The 21,413-nt window shown below is 38.6% G+C and overlaps 1 protein-coding gene across 2 annotated transcripts in view; it reads left to right on the forward strand.

Annotated features, from left to right (window-relative positions):
* Window positions 1-21,413, forward strand: part of PELI1 (pellino E3 ubiquitin protein ligase 1) — a 72,390-nt gene that overhangs the window by 19,804 nt on the left and 31,173 nt on the right. The window contains exon 1 of one of the 2 annotated variants that reach the window (XM_079941384.1): window positions 4,188-4,322. The exons of the other annotated variant lie outside the window; for it this stretch is intronic. The gene's annotated coding sequence lies outside the window, so the exon portion shown is untranslated. Of the gene's footprint in view, window positions 1-4,187; window positions 4,323-21,413 lie in introns of those variants that run through there. 2 annotated transcript variants of the gene reach the window in all.

A 21,413-nucleotide genomic window follows, 5' to 3' on the forward strand; every position in this document is an offset into this window, starting at 1 on the left:
GTATAATGTAAATTCTAATGATATAATTCCATTTCCTGCTTCCATCCTTTGAGTTCAAATAGTTATTGTGGTCAAGCATTTTACTTCTACTTATATGTTATAATTTTTGCTTTAAATAGTCAATTATCTTTTAAAAATTTTTTAAATGAGAGGAAAGTCTTTTACATATTAACTCATGTAGTTATCATTTCTGGCACTTTTCATTCTTTAGCATAAATCCAAGTTTCCATGTGGTTTTGGTTTTTTATGCCAAAGAAGTTGCTTTAACATTTCTTGTAATGCAGTTCTGCTGGCAACATTCTCTCAGCTTTTGTTTTCTTTAGCCTTCATTTTTGAAAGATATCTTCTCTAAATATAGGATTCTATGTGACAGACTGTTTTTTCTTTCAGCACTTTAAAAATGCTCTTTCATTGTCTTCTGACTTGCATAGTTTCTAATTAGAAGTTTACTGAATTTTTGTCTTTGTTTCCTTACACATAACCTACCTTTTCTTCCACCAGCTGCTTTTAATCTTTTCTTATCACTAGTTTTCAACAATTTAATGATGTCTTTTGCAGTGGTTTTTGTGAGCATGTGGGAATGTGTGTGTTTATCCTGCTGAGGGTTTACTGAGCTTCTTGAGTCTCTGGGTTTATAATTTTCATCAAATTTGAAAATACTTTCAGCCATATTACTAATAATTTTTCTATCACCCCTCTCACCCTCCTCTCGTCTGGAACTCCAGTTACACCTATATTAGAATATTTGGTATTATCCCACAGATCACCAAGGCTCTCTGGTTTTTTCTTTTTTTCTTTTTGGTTTTTGTTCTTTGTGTGCTTTATTTTGGCTAGATTCCACTGTTATGTCTTCAAGTTTACTCATCTTTTCTTATGAGTGCCTAATCTACTTCTGAGGGTTAATCTGATCCAGTGAAAATTTTATTTCAGAAGTTGCAATTTTAATCTCTAGAAATTCTATTTTTATGTCTTTAATTTCTCTTTCAGTATATAGAACATATTTATAATAATTGTTTTAATATTTTGACTGCTAATGCTACCATCTCTGTCATTTTTGGCTTTGTTTATTGATTTTTTTTCCTGAAAATGTAATAGATTACATTTTCCTACTTTGTAATATGTCCTAGTTCTCTTGCTAGTTCCAACGCATCTTCATGCTCTTCCTGCCTACTCTTTAAGTGCTGATGTTCCCAGCACTTAAGACGTAGGCAGGAAGAGCATGAAGATACCTTGATGCTATTATTGGCTCCTCCTTTTCTGCTATGCATTCTCTCCCTGGCTGATCTCATCTGCTCCCAGAATTTCAGTTACCATCTATATGATGGTATGCTCCGATTATATCTTCTGCTGTCCAGATTTCTCTTCAGAGCACTAGATTCATATGTATAACTGCCCACTCCACTTCTCCACCTAGATTCAGAGCCATCTCAAACTCAGCATATCCAAAATGAACTCGTCAAATTCCCCCTCAAAATCTGCTCAATGTCTTGTATTCCCTAACTCAGTGAATGGCATCACTGGCTCATAATCATACAAGCCAAACATCTGTGAGTCATCATCTTTCTCCTTCCTTGTAGTAGATATTGTGGTTCTCCCCTTCTCAGCCTCCATTCTTCTTTTTCTAGGTAATTACCTCAATTTTCATTGGGATAGCCACACCTTGTCATCACAGCTTTGGACCTAGAGGCAGGGCATATGTCTTTATCCTAAGATAACTAACCTCATGCCATCCCCTGGCCACCATGAATCAATTCTTGAGGCTTCTGGGAAAGTTTTCTCTCCTTTCTAAAAGAGTTTTCATAAATACTCGCTCTTCTTCTCTTCTTGGACCTAGATGGTGAAACTCACAGCCATAAGAATTGTTGGCAACATAAAGCCAATACTAAGGAAAGAAAAGCAGTGAAACAAGAAAGAAACGTGTCCTTAATGACAACACTGAGCTGTTGAATCATTCAGCCCTGTAGCCCATCTTTTCACTGGACTTTCTATCTAGACAGGTCAATATTGGTTTATTGGTTAAGCCAGTTAGAGTTGAGTTTTTTGCTGCTTGCAACCCAAAGCATCATAATTGATAACTTTCCTTCACCCTTCACCCCCAAACACAGGAAATTTACTCACTAGGTTCTAGTAATTCTATTCCTTAAATAGTGTGTGATTTCCCTCAGTTCTGTCTCTTGCTAGTGCCAGTGCCAGTTCAGGCTCTCTTTTTTTAAATGCATAAAATGCATTTCTAAAGTGTATACCTTACCAAAATTTCATCTGCTTCCAATCCTGGCATGGCTTTCCCTTGCTTCTAGAAAAGACTCTACATTCTTTGTGTATTGTACAAGGTTCTTCATGATCTGTCTCCTTTACCTTCTTGTGTCTCCTTTTGCCACTCCCTTCAATCCCATCCTACCACAGGCAATGCTGAACTCTTTGCTGAACCAAAATACTCTTTGCTCTCACGCCTCTAGCACTTTACTCTCGCTGCCCTAACCGTAACCCTAACCTATGCTCCCAATACTCTCACTCACTTCTCCCTTCTCCTTCCTCCACCAGAGCACACAAACACACTAACGCCTAGTCATCCTCAAGTTTAAATGTTCTTTGAAGCATTTCCTGACCCTGCCTGAGTCTGGGGTAACTGTGTGTTAAGGCACCTAGTGTACTTTCCTACTAAAGTATTTATCACACTGAGTCTGTTTATTTACCTGGCTCCTCCTCTGCACAGTAAGCACTTTGAAAATAATAAATCCTTCTTTTACATTCCTGTATCTCTATTTCTGGGAACTAATAAAGTGCCTGAGACATAGTATACTCAATAAATGTTTTTTGAATGAATAATTATGTGGTCTGCAAACATAAGGATACTTGATCTCGAAACTCTCTATCCGAAAACCTTAACTTTTCCTGTATTCCTGATTTCTAAGCATTAATCTTTTTCTTCCAGAATATGGGGTTCTAGGTAGGCAGAGAAGGAAAACAAAAGAGCTTGGGACAGGCCGCCTATAGTCCTCTGGAGATCCACTAACATGTCCTGCCTTTCACCACTCTCCTCCACCACCTATTCACACCTGGGTGCCCTTTGTGGGTGTCGACTTAGCTGATGAGCCCAACAGCATACTCAGACCTTGCTTCAGATTTCTCTTATTGCCAAATGAAAGCTGGCCAATGTATATACTGTAAACAATGTTCAAATTTCCACTTATCTTTTGAACTTCTACTTTATGAAATTTGTATTTCTTAAAAATTGTAGGCCTTAAAATTTTAGAAATCTGGATTATTTTGCACTGATCAAGTAAGATACAGCGATCTTAATCCCAAGCTTTACCTTTACTGGCCTTAAAGTTAGATGTGACTAATTGAGCGAAGAAATGAACTACCGGAATCTGACAGTGGCAGTGTTCCTAGACGTTTTGTAACCTAATTAACTGTTATGTTATTGGAAGCAACTACCTTTCTACAAGTCTTAGGTTGAAAAAAACAAAAACAAGCAAAGAAAACCTTGAATTTAAGGCAGAGAGGATTCGCCTGAGGGAAGGGTGGGAACTGGGTATTCGTGATTCCGAATTTATGGGATAAAATTAAGCAGCAGGGAAGACCGAGATATGGTGAGGAAGTCAGATTTCACTGGGCACTTATGAGTGGTGAGGGTAGGAGTTGGAGGTGGAGCAAAGTAAGAAGGACTAGGGAAGAGCGGGATCCCTAACAGCACCATAATACAAGGAGGGCCTTGTTCAGCCAGGAGCAGCACTGAACACGTACCCTTCCTTAGTGTGTCGGTGAGCATAGTAACAGTGGGGCCGAGCCTCTCCCCTCGAGCATGCGTGGTGCAGAGCGAGCCCGGAAACGATCTCAGCAAGGTACACCTTTTTTCTTCAGTCAGAGAACTACAACTCCCAAGAGACCACTCGGCGCTGCAGCGCCGCCTCCCGCTGTGGCCCTGCCCCGTCCCCTCCCTCCGGCCCCGCCCTCCAGCTAGTCCCCTCCCCTCCCTCCGAGCGTGTGTCAGTGACCCAGAGGCGGTGTGAGGCGGAGGAACCGTCGGGGGGCGCCGCCGCCGCCTCCAGCAGCTGCACAAGCCGCGCCGCGCGTTCGGATTTGCCTCGAGCCCTCCGGGAGCGCATCACAAAGCGGACCCCACGGCTTTCCCTCCGCCCGCGGCTTCTCCAGCTCTTGGCTCTGCGGCCAACTTCCTCTCGCCAGGCTCGGCCGGCAGGCGAGGAAGGCTGCGGTGGAACGCTGGGCTGTCTGCTCGTGCTCCTCGCGCACGCACCCTTCACCCCCCTCGCTCCGGGTCTCGGGGCCGTGCTGGGATTCCGGCCACCAGCAATTGTCCGGTGAGTGTGGCCGCGGCGTGCCGTGGGAGGGGTCGCGGCGGGGCCACCGAGGGATGCGGGCCAGGCGGGCGCGCAACTTCCTCGGCGGCTTCCCCCGGCGGCCGGCCGGCTCTCCCCGCCCGCCTGCGCGCCCCCGCGCCGGAGGCAGCCGAGAGAGGAGTTTGCGGCGCCTGCATCCCGCGCTCTCGCAGTAGGAAGCGCCTTTGTCAGGAGCCGGCGGGCGCCCCCTCCCCCTCCGCCTGAGTGCGGGCGCGCGGCAGCCAAGTCCGAGCCCCGCGCCCTACACCCGCGCCGGGCCGCCAGCTGCTGGAGGGGAGCTCCGCGGGGGCGGGGAGCAAGACAGAAAAAAGAGAAACAAAGAGGGTGGTGGGCTTTTGTTTGTGCGAATCTGATAACTTCTTCCTTCCTTACATAACACAGACTCCCGAGTTAGTCATTCTTTTTTTTGTTACGATTATTGCCATCATCTTTGCGTGTCCTTCGCGTTTTCTTTCATCTCTGGATCTCAGAGCACTTAAAAACACTAACTAATTACACCTCCGGGGCCCCTACGAAACACGTTAATAAGCCCGTTTCTGTAAGTGGGTAAACTGAGGTCCAGAAGAGCTCTCTAATTGATGGATACGCTTGCTCTTCCACCGCACCTGGTGTCTGAGGACCTGAAAGCATCTATGAGTAAGAACTCGTTCTTCAGTGCCCCGTGGAAAAGTTAAAGGTGCTCATTTTACTTACAGGCTAACTAAAGTCTAAAAGAAGTAGGGGTGATTGTTAGGTAGTTCAAACAATAACTCTTCTTACATAGTGTTTGAATCTTAAAACCTCAAAAGAGTCTTGAAAAATACTCCGAGTGGGGAAAATACTGTACATCACAAACTCACCTCACCCATCTACTTTTATTTTTGTACATGCAGGTCTCTTACAAGGCGGGAGAGCAGTGATGGGGGATGGGGGTTGGGGGAGGGAGGGCAGAGATTTTTTTAATGGAGGCTTAACAGATTTTAATCACTACACACAAGGAAATGTGTCTTGGTTTTAATAGCACCAACAACCTTCCCATCGTTTAGTCATCAGATAATTGAGTGAGCACTTTATCCATAAGACGCCGGTTGTGCTAAGAACTGACGCTTTAAGTGTACGAAACGGTCATCTATTTGTTTTGGTTCAAAGACTGTGTATTTCTCTTACTCTGCAAAATGTTATTTTGTTTTCTTAGCAGCTGATCTTTTGTTTTAGAACTGGCTTTGTCTTTTTCTACATTGAGTATGTGTTACTTTTGTAGCTGAGCAGAATCGTAACAGTGTTGTTGTTGTTGTTTAGTTTGCATAGTAGCGTGAATTTAAATTTTTGAATTGTGGAGAAGGTTTGGTTTCTCCAGTTCTTCGGTTTCAGTTTATGACGTTTTCTTTATAGCTAACAGAGAAAATGTTTTCTCGGTGTGATCAGATTTATATCTTTCAAAACATTGTCCTTCTTGTACAAATACAGCATATGAATTCCTTATGTTTTTTATTCACATCAAAAACCTCTTCTGGAGGAAAATACATAATTCTGAGGACAAGTTTGTTTATTTTGGTAGTTGAACCAAACTGGAAGGTACTAAAAATTTAAATCAAGCATCATTTCTACTAGTTATTTCCTGAGATGAATAATGATCAGAACTGTAGTAACAGTACTTTCTCTTATCCTAAATTCTCTTGAATTTAATTTTGTATTTTATAGTTGCCCCCAGACTTTAGATTCTGGTGGTCCCATCAGAAAAGGAAAAGGCATTTGTTATTTTAATATTTTTCCCCTAATCCTCTAACCTGTCCCCTTTCTGTAGTATGTTGAAAGAGATCTTGAGTTTAAAAAATTGAAAAATAAGTTGTTTGGAACATACAGTTAAGTGTATGGAAAATTGTATGTAGTGAAGTGGTTATAGTACTTCATCTAATAAATTTAAGACTTTTAAAGAGAAAACTGTCACCTAGGTTTTTATTAATATTATAGAAGTGCTGTAATGTAATAATAGTAGTATTTATTGACTTGAAAAAAAAGTGATCTGGGAATTGTGCCTTAGTGGCGGATTGGGGGGAGGGGGCGGAAATCTGTGCTCTCCTTAAAATTTTCATTTAGGTGACCTTACAGTTGGTTATGTTGAACTTTTTCTGTAGTGTTTACAAACCAAATTTGCCAGAGGCATTTGTACTTTAAGGTAGCTACTAACACAATGTCTGCTCAGTCACTGGAGTCCAAAGGCAGAAGTTAGTGTTGACTGTCAAAGGCTGGCATTGCAGGTTTCCTAGTTTCTTTGGGACCCCTTAAAGGAAATGAGTGAAAAGTACAGGGCAGGAAACTGAGTCTAGTACTGCTGAGCTACAGAGCCAAGTTTCAAGGGAAAGCGTGAGTGTGTTTGCCTTTGTCTTTGTTTCAGCTTCCTTTCTGGTTGTCAAAATGTCACTTATATATGAAGAGTTCTGTCAATTCAGAATATGCCTTATTTTGGTTGTCCAGTAGGTCAGATGATAAGGACTATAGTAGTCCTGCTCTGCGAACAATTGTTTTCAGACAGAAGCTTCTGTAACTGATAGGGATTTTAAGCTGGAGGAGGTAGAATTGAAAACTATCTAACATTCTTGCATACATACATCTTACCATGGCATGTCAATATAGACCTATTCTCATATTTATTAAATCAGAAAGGCTTATATTGATTGTTTTATTTCATCTGTTTTAACTGTGTATATGAAAACATAATGACAAACACATGATGGCACTGAGAGATGGTTCTAGGAGTTTCTTTGGAAAAATCATCTTATTTCATAAAGTTACATTTGTGTCTTTTAATTGAGGAGAATAAAACAAATTTAAAAGCCAGTAGAAAGAAGGAAGAAAATCAGTAGAATGAAGGAAACCTGGTGAAGATGTTTTTATAGAGAACAATATTACAGATTCCTGACAACATTGTATAAGGGACAAAATTGTAGCTAAAGTCTGTAAACAGTGAATTCCACTTAGCATTTTCTGTTTGTAGATCTCTAGCCATCTTTTCATGATTCTCTCTAAATATATCACACAGGAAAAGTAAATAGAAAGCATTCTTTCAAGGCATTTGGGTTGTTGGAGTATTTTTTTACACATGTGGTAGTGGAGGTTTATTGTTTTTCATTAAGTTTGACCTCTGCCAGAGAATTTTCCCCAGACTAATGTGTGGGAACCTCAAAACAAGAAATATTGGACACTGAAAGAACTAGATATAATTTCAAGTTGTACCACTAGCTTGTTTTATGTTCTCTTGAAAGATCCCTTCTAATAGTTGTGCCTTCCAAAGGCTGAAAATAATTGCACTTAGTAGGTCCTACATAGTTTTTGTTTTTGCTGAATGAATTTACAAGTAATAAAGAGAAAGCACAAGATTTCCTGAGTCAGAGAATTTCTGATTTTTTTCTTTTTAAATAGAAGTAACTGATGAACATGTGATTGGAGCCCTTCAATTAGCATAGCTTCCTTCAGAAGCAAACTTAAGAGGAAGAGAGCTTCATCAGGTGATTTAAGAGAACTGAATTGCAAATGAGTCTAAGAACACCTGATTATTTTTTCAGAATGTTGTATATGATGTTTTAGATTTTTTGCCACAATAAACTCCATTTCAGAGAAGCAGAGTTCTACATGTTACTCCTTGTATCACGCCTATAATGCTTTTATACACCTCAAAATACCATTTACAGAAAAATAGAATATGTTGCTGGTGCCTATGGGAAAATCCTGATGTTTGTCATCCCTCAGTTAATCGTGACCATTCATGTAGTTAAAAGTTTTTAATTGAGTACACATGTAATTTACTTTTCAAAGAATTTATTGCTGATTTTTATTTTATAATGAACCTCTTGGGATGTTGCTAGTTCTAAAAATATGTAGTACCTCCCAGTTTCCCACCATGTTCTGCAGTTTCTTTTTCTATTAATTTTTTGGCTGCAATTTGCTTTTTCCCCTAAATTGTCTAAAATGAGCTCAGAAATGTTTAAATATACTTGACAAGAAATACAGTCAGTAATTTATTATGCTAAGCTTCATCTAAATTTCCAGATACTAGGTATGTGAATCTGTTTTAGAGATAGAAGTATACTTACTTTGAAGGGGGCTAAAGCAGGGAAATAGCCAATAGATTTCATCTTGGGTATCAAATCTGATTGCCTGGTAGTGACTGCCTGGAGTGTTATGTTTAGAAAATTGGGAGTCCTGGTTCAGACTCAGCAGGAGCGAGTGCTGTGATTAGCAATTTCTGCAGTTGGGTGGGTGGTGGGCTTTTGGTATGAATGCCAGATATTCATTTTGTACTTTTTGGATGCCTTTTATGTGTCAGACACTGGTCTAGATGCTGATATCACACAGACTAAAATCTCTGCCTTATGGTGTTTACATTCTAATAACAAGACACAGACAATAAAAAGGTAAAATATTTTGTGTTTTAATGACAAATGACCTGGTTTCTTTAAAAAATAAATAACAAGAAATGGGGGGGGGGATATAAGACTAAAAGCAACTAAAGGGGGCATATCCACCAAATGTATTGTGTGGACCTTAGATCCTGCTTTGAGCAAACTAACTGTAAAAGGACATTGATGAAAAATTGGACATTGATGGGTATTTAATAAAAAGGAATTGTCAATTTTTTTTAGGGTATAGTAATGTTTTATGGTTTTAAAACAAGAGTCCTTACCTTTTGGGGGTATATTTATGAATTAAATATGATATCTGGGGCTTCCCTGGTGGTGCAGTGGTTGAGAGTCCGCCTGCCGATGCAGGGGACACAGGTTCGTGCCCCGGTCCGGGAAGATCCCACATGCCGCGGAGCGGCTGGGCCTGTGAGCCATGGCCTCTGGGCCTGTGCATCTGGAGCCTGTGCTCCGCAGCGGGAGAGGCCACAGCGGTGAGGGGCCCGCGTACTGCAAAATAAATAAATAAATAAAATCTGATATCTGGATTTTTTTACTTTAAAATAATTTGCAGGGGAGAGGAGCATAGATGAAACAATATTGGCCCTATATCGAAAAAATTTTGAAACTAGATAATGGATACATGAGATTTCTTATATTCTCTCTACTTTTGTGTATGTTTGAAAAATTCCATAATTAACAGTTTTACACACACAAATAAAGCAGAAAGGGGGAAGAGGGAATATGTGGGATGTGAGTATGGGATGGGAGTGAGAAGGTGATAGTTATTTGAGTAAAGACCTGAAGGAGGTGAGGGAGTAAGCCTTGCAGGTAATCTTAGGCAGGACGTTCCAGGTGGAGGGAACAGTGAGTACAGTGACCCTGAGAATGGAGCTTGATTGGAATGCAAGAAATTACAAGAAAACCAGTGTGTCTGGGTTAGAGTGAGAGAGAATAGCAGGGGATAGTCAGAAATATAAAGGAAGGGTAGAGACCAGATGGTATAGGACTTGGTTGTCCATCCTTCCTTTAAAGTAAAGATATTTATTTTATACACTTATCTAAAATAAGTCTAGTTTAGTCCCCCTGGAAGCTCTACACTTATTTCAACAATACTAGCATTACTCAAATTTTTTTGGTTCTTTTTTTTTTTTTTAAATTGCCTTCTAAGCCAGTTTAAGAGCCACTCATGAACAGAGCTCATTACTTTCTATTTCCGCCTTGTTTTTAAGGAAGAGGGAGTTATTAGCCACATGATACCTTATTTATCAGATATGACTCAGAAAGGATTTTGACAGAAAGAAAATAGGAAATAACTTCAGGCTGTTTGTAAATGTCAGATCTACTCTGAGAAGGCCATTGCTGTTTCTGAAAATCAGATCCACCCATAGACTAAAGAGGAATTTTAATAATGTTCTGGACAGTTGTAGCATCATTTAAAGTAAGGCTATAACGAGAGTGACTAATATGGAAAGACTATATTCATTTGGATATTTAAGTTCTGTCTCATACATTAAAACACATAACATATACATACAAGACCATGCATATTTCTTAAGTATTCAAAACAGTCATTGCTGATAAGTTTCATTTGTGTCACGCATCCAAGACTGAAGAGATGGCATTTATCGTTGTAATGAAATTGTATAACTTTCTTGTTGCAATGGCATACACTTGGGAATTGAAAGACTAGCACACGTTTAGTGTTAGGAATCTGGCTTTCAAGTCTTCTTGTATTCATGCTTCAAATCTCAGATTAGTGCTTTTTTCAAGAACATGCTGATTTCTCATAAAGAACTCTTTTTAAATCTTTTTGTTTTTAATAAACTTATTTTATTTTTGGCTGCGTTAGGTCTCTGTTGCTGCGTGCGGGCTTTCTCTGGTTGCGGTGAGTGGGGGCTACTCTTCGTTGCGGTGCGTGGGCTTCTCACTGCAGTGGCTTCTCGTTGCAGAGCACGGGCTCTAGGCTCGCGGGCTTCAGTAGTTGCAGCACGCAGTCTCAGTAGTTGTGGCCCGCAGGCTCACTAGTTGTGGCGCACGGGCTTAGTTGCTCCGCGGCATGTGGGATCTTCCCGGACCAGGGCTCGAACCGGTGTCCCCTGCATTGGCAGGCGGGTTCTTAACCACTGCGCCACCAGGGAAGTCCCTCTTTTTAAATCTTTATTAAAATTATAGAAAAATCAGTCCTCATCCTCCAAATATTTGAAAGCCTCACCCCCAGAAAAACCCTTCCATAAATATGGGTTTTTTAAATCTTCTACTTAAAGGGCAGTATACATGTAGAGATTACTAGTTTTGAATAGTTTGATACTAGTTCATTTTTTTTTTTTTTATAAGAATAAGTTTTCGGGCTTCCCTGGTGGCGCAGTGGTTGAGAGTCCGCCTGCCGATTCAGGGGACACGGGTTCGTGCCCCGGTCCAGGAAGATCCCACGTGCCGTGGAGCGGCTAGGCCCATGAGCCATGGCCGTTGAGCCTGCGCGTCCGGAGCCTGTGCTCCGCAACGGGAGAGGGCACAACAGTGAGAGGCCCGCGTACCGCAAAAAAAAAAAGAATAAGTTTTCCAACCTAAGAAACTAAACGTATTTCAGTGGTTTTTACTCTACTGATAACACTGAATAAAGAAAACATCCTTTTTCTAGTTAATTATGCATAACGGGAAGGCACAATATTTTCTTTAACCAATAATGTGTAGAATATAATGGGATTAAATAGAATTTGTGAAATGTTATTATATAATAGATTGCAAAAAGTGACCACTAAGCATATAAGTATATAACTGTATAAGGAATACTTTAACAAAGCTTCCTATTTTTCAGAAAATTGTTAGGAATCTAGTTGTTTAATTCACTCAAGAGTTTTTGTCCCTTTGGTGGATAGGTAGATAGGTATATAGCCAGACCCTTTCTTCATATACTGCACATACCATTAAGATTGAGCTGCTAGGCTGGATTATTTAATGTGTTTTAAACACTAACCTATGAGCATGGAACACAGAGCCCATGTTTAATTTCTGGGCTTTCCACTAACTCTGAAAGTCTTTAAAAAGCTATCTTTGGTTCATCTGTAAAATAAAAGTGGTGGTAGTTTTTCAGAAAGGACTTTGAAATTCTAAGGTGGTGACTGTACTTATGTGTGGCTCGTTTTAGAAATAGCTTTCAGTCTTTTGATTTGGTAGTAGGATTATGAATCTGTTTTTCATTTCCATTTTTGTGGAATAAATAACTTCTGAGGGAGGAGGAAGAGAAAGAGAGAGAGGGGAGGAAGGAAAGAAAAAAATTGGTTCTCACAAAATAGTAAACATGACCATGGATAGATAATTCTTGTAACTTGAATCTGTTTAAGTGTCCATGACCTAATGAGCTAAGACTCAAACTTATAAATGAAGTAGAGAATAGTAATGATAATACACCTTGCATTTTAAGAAAAAAAGTTGCTTTGCAAAAGGGACATGTTATATTTCATGTTGACTTAAACATTATGACCATGATAAAGCCTATACTTCATCTTGGAATTGATGATTACGATGATTAACAGTAGTTAAGAATTATATGGAAATTCAGTCTATTACTTAAGCTCTGTAGATGGTTGCAGCATCAGGTTCTAGGTTATTTCTTTCACGTTGTGCATTGCAAATACTCATATTCCACATCCTTGCCTCTCTCTCTCATGCTCATCTCTCCATCACTCTCACTGGCTCTGTTTATCTTCCTTCGCCAGCTTTAGTAGTGCCCATTGCTCTTATACAGTGTTTTCTACATTTGTCTGCCATTTTTTATATTTATAAAGAGGGCTTGGAATGAATTAAGGGCCTAATAAAAGAAGTGACATGTAGATGGCAAGTATAACACTTTTCCTATTTGTGTCTTATGTACTTAGCTTCTTTTTATCTTGTGCTATTTTTGGTGTGTATTCTGGTGGAGGGATGGTATATTGTATTAGCTGGCACTAACTGACCTATAGGATGGCATACTTTTTGAACTCAGTAATGTAGGAAATAGTAATAAACTCACTGATTTGAAAGCCTCATAAGTTAATCCTGCATCTATCCAGAATCTATACTTAAACTAGCCTAGTGGAATTTCAAAAGCTGTTTTCAGCTCTTGGTGTATGTTGTTGTCTTTTCTGAAAATGTCAAACAATCAGGGACTTCATCATCACTGTAATAATAGTTAATCATAAATGGCCTTGGGGAAAAACTGTGTCTAGACTCATGTTGAGCTGCCTTTTTTTTTTTTTTTTTTTGCGGTACGCAGGCCTCTCACTGTTGTGGCCTCTCCCATTACGGAGCACAGGCTCCAGACGCGCAGGCTCAGCGGCCATGGCTCACGGGCCCAGCCGCTTTGCGGCATGTGGGATCTTCCCAGACCGGGGCATGAACCCGTGTCCCCTGCAGCGGTAGGCGGACTCTCAACCGCTGCCCCACCAGGGAAGCCCCCAAAATGATTTATTATTGCTATTTTTTAATAAGTATATCAGAAAGGAGAAGCAGTATGATTCAGGATAAGAAAGTCTCTTGATTCAGGAGATCACTTATTATCTCCATATTGCTAAATCCAATGACACTTTTCCAGTATTTATCTTACCTGACCTCTCAGCAACATTTGACATTGTTGCTACTTCCTACTTTTTGAAACATTTTTCTTTGCTTCCAGGACACCATATACCTTACACCAACCCCGTAATGCTGTTGCTTTTTTAATCTCTTTCAGAAGCTGCTGCTGTTCTTGCAGCACCCTAAATTTTTGAATTCCACAAGGCTTGGTCTTTTTTTTTTTTTTAATTTATTTTTTGGCTGCGTTGGGTCTTCGTTGCTGCGTGCGGGCTTTCTCTAGTTGTGGTGAGCGGGGACTATTCATTGTGGTGTGCGGACTTTTCATTGTGGTGACTTCTCTTGTTGCGGAGCACGGGCTCTAGGCGTGCGGGCTTCAGTAGTTGCAGCACGCGGGCTCAGTAGTTGTGGCTCGTGGGCTCTAGAGTGCAAGCTCAGAAGTTGTGACGCACGGGTTTAGTTGCTTCACGGCATGTGGGATCTTTCCAGACCAGGGCTTGAACCCGTGTCCCCTGCATTGGCAGGTGGATTCTTAACCACTGCGCCACCAGGGAAATCCAAGGGTTTTAGTCTTAGGTTCTCTTCTCTTAGTCTGTACTCTTCCTAGGTAATTTCTTTTGTAGAAGATTTCCAGGTTTATATTTCCATCCCAAGCTCCAGACTTGTACGTATAATTGTTTCCCATGGATGTCTCAAAGGTAACTCAGATTCTCAAGTTCAAAATCAAACTAATGGGAATCCCAAGAGTTATTATTATTTATCTCCTAAGAACATTAATATCTCCTAAGAAGGAGTTAAAGAATTAATATGTAAAAGTCTTTGAAAAATGCCTGGCACTTATGATAAGCACTGCATACATGTTAAGATTATTACTTCTTATTATCTCAGGTTTACAGGAGACGAAACTGACCAAACTGTACAGTTGGTCCAAGTCTCACACCTATTAAATGACAGTGCCAAGAGTCAACATAGACAGTCTGACTCCAGAACTCCCTTAACCACTCTATTTTACTTCATCTCAACTAATAAGAATTTATCTCATCCTTTTGCACACGGACTCCAAATTAATGGTCTCGTCGTGATTCTAAGAGTATTGTAATTCATTCCAGCAAACACACCTGGTGTTTAAAATGTAGAAGATCTAAAATATGCAGGTAACATTTCACTTCAGTAAGATATGAGAAGCACAAGGATATACATCTTAATTCCATTTTATTCCATGTGTATTTTTTGTTTTTTTCCCTTTCTTGTTAGCAGTTAAGTCACGAAAATCCCTAGAAAATGGAAGTACTAATTCTGTATTACTCTTAAGTGACTTCAGTTGTTGTCATTTACTTACTCTGTTAAATCCTCTTTAGCTAAAATTTTCAGAATGACTTGGGGGCTCAATAGCATGTTGTATCCACATAATATGCTTAAAATCAATAATTTTTATGATTTTTTTTTTTTTTTCGGTACGCGGGCCTCTCACTGCTGTGGCCTCTCCCGTTGCAGAGCACAGGCTCCGGACGCGCAGGCCCAGCGGCCATGGCTCACGGGCCCAGCCGCTCCGCGGCATGTGGGATCCTCCCGGACCGGGGCACGAACCCGCGTCCCCTGCATCGGCAGGCGGACTCTCAACCACTGCGCCACCAGGGAAGCCCCAATTTTTATGATTTTGATTAACTGTTACCTCTTTTGAAATTATGTAGTGATTTGTCTGTTTTCAAAAGTCTAAGACATTTCAATTTCCCAAGAAATTTGTCTTTGAATTTTAATTTTATTGGCTGATTTTCAAATAAGAACTTTGATTTTAGCATTATACCTTTGTATTAGATTCTAGATGTAGTTGAATCTGCTTAATTTTATAAGCTTTAGTCTGTGACTCTCATTTAACTGTTTAGTAAAAAGCACATCTGGATATTATTTACAGTTTCTATAGAGGATTTACTACCCCCCTCCCCCCAATTACTTATTTCTTCTTTCCATTGTTGATTTTTTATTCTTATTCCTTTGCGGCAAAAAAAATTTTTTTTTTTATTAAGACAGTATAAAGGCAGAAGATATAAAGTCTTTGATAGTTTTTGAACTTAGCAGGGGGTGGGGGGTTCTTGAGAAGGAGAGTGGATTTTGAAAAGCCAGAATCATCTATGGGGAAGAGTCTGTTCTTACCTTGTTTTTGGAACTGCATTTTATGACCTAGTGTATTTATTATTGGAAAACACTTAAAATAGTTATATCAGCTAAGACTCTATTTTTTACAGAAAACTCCATTCAAACTGGCTTAAGTAGGGGTGAGCCCAGGGGGCGGGGGAAGGAGATTTATAACGGTTTGTGTAAACTGGTCCAGGATAGGTGTGGCGTCAAGAATGGCTCCACCCAAGGCTCAAATAATGTCATCAAGACGCAATTTCTGTATGTTTCTTGGCACTGCTTCCTCAGTGTTAGCTTTGTTCTCCAGCCCTACATAAGCAAAAGATAACTTCAGTCCCTTCAGCCCCTAAATCCTTAGTTATGTATATCTGGAAAGATTAACCATCTTTTTCCTAGAAGTCCCAGCAAAAGTCTCACTGCATCTCATGGGCTCATAGTAGCCCACTTCCCTTGTAGCCAAGGGAATGTGAAGTTTGGATTGTCTGGGACAGAGCCATGTACCCAGCTATCGAGTTTGAGGGTGTAGTGAACTAGACACACATAAACTATATGTATTTACAATAAGGGAATGAAGATATCATTATACCACCAGAAGAGTGAATGTTTTTTGGGCAGTGGAAAATAGATGTATTTTATAGTATCTTTTCCATTTTAAGAGTTAGCATTCAAAGACCAGTTTGATTTTTTTTAATTTAGTATTTAGCGCTAATTTGGAATTTGTATAATTTCACTTCCAAATTACTGTTTAAAGCAGTATGTAAATGGGAATTGCTAGACTTTTCACCTCTGAAGAGCTTTGAGAATGTGTCAAAATTTAATAAAATTTGGTGCTATGTTCACAAATACCATACTACTAATTTTCCTATTATCTATGGTAATCCAGTTTGTTGATAGCTAGTTCTTGTGATATAGGGCAGTGTCTTTATGGATTAACATCTTTTTCTAGGTTAACACTTCTTTAATGCCTTAAGCAGACTGGGCTCTTGGACCAAGAACTTCATAAAGAACCATAAAATCGAATATTCTGTCCTGGACACTCAGGGCCTTGGTGAGAGGAGGTGGAGTAAGGGGCTATAAGGGACACTAGTAAAGACATTACATATTGATTTCTATGATTGATTTTAGTCTGAAAATGAAAACTTGGTTCTTACTGAAAAAATAAGATACCCATTGTAGGGTTTTTCTTGCTTTTTAACATCAAAAATATGAAATGAAGTGGCAAGTGATATTTACATTTCAGTCTCTAATATAAGCATTTAGCTATCTCCTTCTAGTTCTTATGTTACATTAATATGTATATGAATGAGTACATCCATCCCCATAAGGCTTTAATATTCTATAGTCTCTAGGAAATTTTAGATTTTTTCTTTTAAATTTCTTGACACCCCAGAAATATTTATGCTTTATCCACCAAAATTAAAATGAAGACTCCAAAGGAATCTAATGTAAATGTATATTTAACATCATCTTTTCCTTTATTATTAAGTGCTGCAAAATGAGCACAACACTCTTTCTCTTGGGGGAGTTTTCAGCTTTAATAGGAGAGGTAGCACAAGGTCATACATAACTGTAATGCAAAGCTGGATATAAGGATAAGAGTTTAGGGAATGAGGGAATGAGGAAAAATTTCCTGATTGGAGAAGGAATATCAAATGGGTCTTGAAACATTAACAGAATTTTTTTACAGGTAAATAGGGATAACATTAAAAGTTACTGTTTACTGAGCATTTATTATATATTCAGTTTCATTTTTGTCAAAAACGTGTGTTATATATGACATAGAGAAGGACAGCCGCAGCACTTTATACTTGGGAAGAAGTTGGAAAGAATTTGAATTACAGTGGATTTAAAAGACACATGGTTTAAAAATTAAAAATTGAAGTAATGGAGCTTATTGGGGCACATCAACTGGGGAGCTTTCTATTTCAGCCACCACAGTAACTCTTCCTAGTATAAATACTAGTTGAGAATCATTTCTAACAAAAATTACATTGTTTCTCTATAGGTAATCAATGATTTGAATAAAATCTTAATAGTACATACATTGCCTTAGGGGGTGCTAAATTAATGTTCTAACATTAGAGTCATTATTAAAGAAATCCCTGTAACGGTATATGGATAGCAGTATTACCAATTGTAGACTGTATTCTACATCTTCTAGAATCAGCAATATATTTATTTACGTGGTTTTTATATAGGTGTTAGTGCATTTTACAAATCTAGGATGGTTCATTTAAAGTGGATTTTCCACAATACAGTGTGACATTAAATGAGTGGTCTTAGAAAATTTATAAATGGTCTGAATATTTACTGAAGAACATTTTTATAATAAAAAAGGGAATAATATATTTCATGAATTATTAAGAATTTAAGTCTTAAAAAGAGCAATTAGACAAAACCTATTCGAATGATTATAATTGCAGTTTATTGAATTATATGAAAAAGAGCCCAAATTAGTTTAAACAAATAAGATCTGAATCTGTGGTATTGTGTGCCTAGTATTTTTTTCATTGAATGTCAGGGGTATATTAAAGTGCCTACATTTATGTTTCTCTACAAAGGATTGTTCTGACAATAAGTTGAAGTCATTTTCACCATTTATTGCTGTCTAAAAATTTCCCTTGACTTCACATTTTGTTCTGAATGTCTTGGTTTCTTTCCTCCACCTACACAATATTGAAGGCAAGTGAAGCAAGAGTTGCAATATGAATTTGAGAACCCTGGCTTTCTTTTTTCCGAAACGAAATACACCTTTATTATAAGATTGCTTTTTATTGCTACCAAAAAAAGGGCTTTTTGGCAAGTGTTCAGTAAATGTGTGAATAACCTAATTGATTTAGTGGAATGAATAGAAAGCTTTGCTATTTGTCTTTGTAGATACTTGGCTCAGTAAACACAGTGATAGACCAAATGCTATATAGTCAAAGGTAAAAACAAAACCAAAAAACTCCAAAGGCCCTCCAAACTTACATATCCAAATAGCAATTTCTTGTCTATGTCAGGGCCTTCAAAGAGAAAGAGCAATATGTTAATTAAATCTTATTTCTATTATGAAAAATAATCATGTTAATGCACATAAAACTCAGTGCTTTGACAGATGTTAATATGTGAAAATATTGATAGAGGAGATCCTCTTTAAGAATTGTAAGCTGTATGAAATTCAAAGATATGTGTGGAAATTTAAACATACTATCATATACTCTGCAATAAAACTCCAGTAAAGGCAGGAAGCATAATTAGGACAAACAATTAAAGATAACAATAGAAGCAAATTAAGAATTTTATAAAACTCATTATAGGTGTCATATTAGTTCAACTCAGTCTGTAACTCTGGTTAAAAATGAAAAATTTTAGGTCCTGTAAAAAAAAAAAATTCTGTAGTGGGAGAGGAAAAAAGAAAGAAATGGTGGTGGCAATTAAAATGTATACGGTACTTTTAAAAAGTACATTTACAAATCTGATTGCTTAGTTTTAAAAGCGTAGACGTGTATAGTGTATAACTTTATTTCCTTATAAGACCATTATATGGTTAAAATAGGAAATCTCAGAAGAATTCTAGGGGGAAAAGGTGTTTTCCCTAATTTTAATGACTCCTTTAAGATAAGAATGTTTTTCATTTAATCTTCGTATCTATAACTCCTGGCACAGTACCTGACCCATAGTAGGTACTTCATAAATGTTTACAGAACTAACCTTAACTTTAGAAATTTCAGGATAGACAGTGTTATTTTTCTGGCCTTTAAAACTGTACTCTCCCCCAGCCCCCCACCACACACACACACACCTTTGTATGTCAGTTTTGATACAAATAGGTTTTCAGTTTTGAATGTGAAGAAAACATGTTTTTCATCTACCCAATCTTAGCTTGAACTGAAATTACTTAAAAGGGACCTCGAGGGTTTCTCTGGTGGCACGGTGGTTGGGAGTCCGCCTGCCGATGCGGGGGACGCGGGTTCGTGCCCCGGTCCAGGGGGATCCCACGTGCTGCGGAGGGGCTGCGCCCGTGAGCCACGGCCGCTGAGCCTGCGCGTCCGGACCCTGTGATCCGCAGCGGGAGAGGCCACAGCAGTGGGAGGCCCGCGTACCGTAAAAAAAAAAAAAAAAGAAGGGAACTCGATTTATCAGCATTCCTTCTTTTCAGGTATCTGGTGTACGAAATATAGATTCTAAACCATAGGGATGGGAAGAATCTGGTTTTAACTGAGCTGACTGATGGGAAAAAAGTCAATAAACTAAGATGGAGAACCAGTTGGAAAAAAGGATCTCTTCCTGTTTAGTGGTCATTCCTAGCAAATGTAATTAGAGGGAAGCTAAATTCTGACTTTCAAATGTTAACTGAGGCAACAACCTAGATTTTCCAGGTTAGTTCCAATTTCAGGTACAAAATTACTTTGACAACAAGGAAAAGAACTATGGTTAGCAAAATTGCAGTTGTTGCAATCAAGTTCTGGTTGGAAATACAGTTCGAGAAAAACAGTTAAAGCAGCATTAAATGAATATACTTTTAACACGATGAAGTTCCAAAAGGCATCCACTTCCAATTCATCAGTGTTAAAAACCTGAAAGAAACATTGCTGTGATGCTCATAATCTACTAAAGCATAGTCTCCAAACAAACTTATACAGAATCATACTCTGAAAAGTTTTCAAACCAACTTTTAATGGCTTGAAATTGGATGAGTTTTGTGCTTTTGTTCTCCCATGTTTTATTGTTATTGTTTAATAAATATCAGCAAAAGGGTTATGTAACAACCTGGGCTTTTGCAAGTTAATATGCTTTAAGAGAATGTTTTTTCTGGTCTTGGTAGTCTGTCCACTATTGAAAAAATACAGTGTAAAGAGATTTTATCTATTGTCAAGATATAAAGAGGAATCAATAATTGTTGTCATACTTTTTCTTTATGCTGAACTGAATTTTTTTAAACTGAGGTTTTATTGTACAAATATTAAAAATCATAACGGATGAGTGATTTCTTTAGTTTCCTTCCAATCTACCCCACCCAGCTTCTCATTCTTACAGGTAAACTGATCCTTGGTCAGGTTTGTCAGTTCTGGTTTGTCAGTTTTTCTGGTTTGTCAGTTTGTCAGTACTGGTTCTCAGTACCTAAAAATATGAAAACCATATCCAACATCAAACAGATTCCTTTTGATCAGTTTGGCCTGGCTAGTTTTAAAAAGTTTAATAAGCATCTTTCAGCTTTATATACAGCTTCGTACTTTATTTACATACTTGCCTTCCAGAAACATGTATGCAACTAATCTCACTTAGGGAGAGAGCCACATTACTAATCTGTTCTTGATCCATCAACCTGTGAAAAAGGAAAGGTACAAATCCATCCCTGTGTGGTGACCCCAAGGGTCTCCTGCCTTTCTTGGGGAAGGAGCTTTACCTCTGGGAGAAATTGAATATTAACATACACAAATGCTGAGGGAGTGCACACCAACCTTCTGTATTCATCAATATAGATTTTCATAAATAGTAAAAAATTGTGAGGAGAGGCAGTAATTAGAAAAGGAGCCATGCTGCTTGTGTCCTTGTGGGCTTTCTATGGCTTACATCATCCATTTCATCTTAATGAATTGGCATATATTTCCCTCTTCAGATTAACTTCTCTTATATCAGTTTAATCTGTTTGGAAAGATAACTCTTTCTTTGAGATGACTTCCCGAGAATGCCCAAAATGAATTTTATGTGTCTACTACAGCCTATATTTTGGGTCAGACTATCCCAACATTCTACCCAAATTTGGCAAAAACCCATTTTACCATAATGTAGTAATAAGCAGACTAAAAAATTTAATTTGAAATATATAATTATTTTTATCCTAGACATTGTGGCCAGACATCTTTTGGCCCTGTCTTGATTGATTGGTTGACTTTTGCTGTGTAGAATGGTAGACAGGATGTGTGTTTAAACTCAGATGTCAGCTTTTGCCACTTAGTTTCGAAATGACCTTGAGCAAATTATTTTGCCTGATTTCCTCATCTGTCAT

This window comes from Stenella coeruleoalba (assembly GCF_951394435.1).
Source record: "Stenella coeruleoalba genome assembly, chromosome: 13".
Classification (NCBI taxonomy): Eukaryota; Metazoa; Chordata; class Mammalia; order Artiodactyla; family Delphinidae; genus Stenella; species Stenella coeruleoalba.